The sequence below is a fragment of the Montipora foliosa genome, chromosome 13 (assembly GCF_036669935.1).
Source record: "Montipora foliosa isolate CH-2021 chromosome 13, ASM3666993v2, whole genome shotgun sequence".
NCBI lineage: Eukaryota > Metazoa > Cnidaria > Anthozoa > Scleractinia > Acroporidae > Montipora > Montipora foliosa.
Window position 1 is genome coordinate 1,516,918 of NC_090881.1, and position 2,500 is coordinate 1,519,417.

The following is a 2,500-nucleotide window of genomic DNA, read 5'->3' on the forward strand; positions in this document are numbered from 1 at the left end:
TGATGCGATGGGTTCAATTCAGACGTATTTTACGTCTCAGTCGTTCATCTTCTTATTTGAAGCTAGTCACTAAAGCGACAACGAAGCAAACAGAATTTGTTCCTTAGAATCTTTGCAAAGACTTGTGAGAACTTACTGGTATGTTGCACTTTCCACTTGAGGATATAAAGAAAGATGAAATGGGTGTCGGATCTCATCACTGGGCTGTGTGTTGCCCTTGGGGCGATTGTTTTGACAGTGAACCGATATAGACAAGACCAGCAGGTTTTATTTTTGCTCAAAGGAACACAGATCTCTTTTGCGCTGTCATACGTTCAGTAAAAGAAAGAGCAGACTCGAAATACCTGTAAAAAAAAAAATTAGTCATAGATCCTCTGTTTCGTGAAGCAGACAAAAACTTCCGATTTCATTTGGTCATATGGTTCACCTTGGAATTAATGCAGATGTTTTGCAACTGAGTTGTGAGCGGTATTTGTCGAGTCCTGAAAGGGCGAAGAAAAATGACAACGCTGAGTATAATGCCCTCTCAAACTTAACTTGATTCATCAGACAAGTTTGGCATCTGTTCTTATTTTATGTTGTAACAATAATTTTTTTTTCTGTCATTTTTGTTAGTCTGAAATTGATCGTGCATCATATGGCGTACATAACGGAGAGACATTGAAATGTCTGTAACTTAGAGGGATAAATTGGTAAAGAGGTGGCAAGTAACTGGTAACGTTTTTTTTGCCCATCCAGCGATTTTGTTCCGTTTTCCATTTTATCATCATTTCCGCCCATGTTCATGTGAAAACAAACATTAGTATTGAATAATAAAAAGGATGGGTTACTTCGGCCGTTAAAAGTCAACCTATTTTTATTCGTGTTGAATACGAGTTCAAATTGTCAAATACTATTAGCTCTAAGTCGGAAATTTCGTCCGAGAAATAGGTGTAAATTAAGTAAAAATCTTGGGGCTAATTTATCGGTCAAACGTAAACGTATAATCTAGCAATTCAATAGTCTTAAATAAAATTAACATTATTGTGATTCCTTTTTAAACACATTGAAGAAAAATTCACTACGAAAGAAACTTGAATAGTTATAAGATGTTATTTTGTTTCAATCAATCGTATTTATAGCGATTTAGTTAGGTCTATGTACCAAGGAGACAAGAGAACCCTCGCCGGTGAGATCTTGTAATTCCGAGCATTTTTAGGCATTATTAATTTCTCACTAGGTAGAAAAATCTTTCACAAGTACAGTCTTAGTTTTTACATGCTTTTTAAGTAAATAAGTGGTTCAAAAGAAAAATGTTCAACTTCCTCCAAAAAGGAACGAACTCTTAGAATTAACGTTATTTCGTGGACCTTCAGTTAATACTGTGATTTAGTGTTGCGTGCACGTGAAACGGAAAACGAGAAATGCCTGTGGAAGGCTGCTGCTTGACGCAAAACAATGAATATTCACTTATTTTAACTTGTATCTCAATTTTGAGAGGCAAAATCAAGCAAGTATCTGATTTTTGGCCATCCGCGAAGTGCATCGTGACGTCTGCTGTTTACGGTCACCGCCACGCAGTCTCACCATTTCATCCAAGTGTTTTGTTATCCGAAAGCACAAGTAATGATTAAATTAAGAGAAAATAAAAAGGACTAATTTTTAAATGGCTTCCAGTCAGTTGTGCCTCTCGTAATTTCCCCAGTTTTCGAGATAAATCATAGTTTTATCCATGTGGAATCAATGTAATGTGTACTGGGCAAAAGATTCTCTCGTGTCTGAAAGGCACCGCATCCCTGCGGCAAGCACGCAGCTGACCATGTAACCCCTAGGCGGTTATTCGGCGTCTATGGGGCGCGGAAATAAAGCCAATTCCACTGTGTCGTGTCTGTGATTTTTCTCACCCTTCTCCTATTCAGCAACGCTCACTCTTGGAGTCTGGAAAAACATTTCACCTTCATCACCGCTCATTCAGTATAGAGTGGCTTTTATGTGAGTATAAACTTATAGTATTATTATTGCCCGTGAAGGTTACATTGCATGCTTCGTATAATGTCCTTCAAGTCATTGAAATTACTCTTGACGAAAGCCAACTCTACTATGTTGTGTTTTCAAGTTTTATCACCCTTCTCCGAATCAGTATAAGATTATATAATTACCTTTCAATTCTGCAAAATCCTTCCTCTTTATCTGCCACGCATAAAGTATAGAATGGCTTTTACGTGAGTATGAACTCACAGTATTACTTTTGTCAGTGAAGGCTACATTCCATGCTTTGTAACGTCCGTCAGCCATTGAAATGTGCTCAGGATTTATATACTCGTGTTACGTGGGCTAAGTTTCTGCTAGTTCCAGTCCCTGCACCGAGGTTTTTTCCCCCGCTCCAACCCCAAAAATCAGCACGTACCTCAATGCCATTCGGGGAGTCCCACCTCTGCAATCAGCCCGGCGACCTCAACCTGACTCAGAGGGTTTTTCTCCAAGTATTCCGGTTTTTCTCCCTCAGCAAATTGACTCCCAG

General features: G+C 38.7%; 1 pseudogene; it reads left to right on the forward strand.

Moving 5' to 3' along the window:
• The window catches only part of LOC137982260 (dedicator of cytokinesis protein 11-like), a 63,740-nt pseudogene extending 62,091 nt beyond the window's left edge, over positions 1 to 1,649 (forward strand).
• Positions 1,650 to 2,500: the final 851 nt, after the last annotated feature.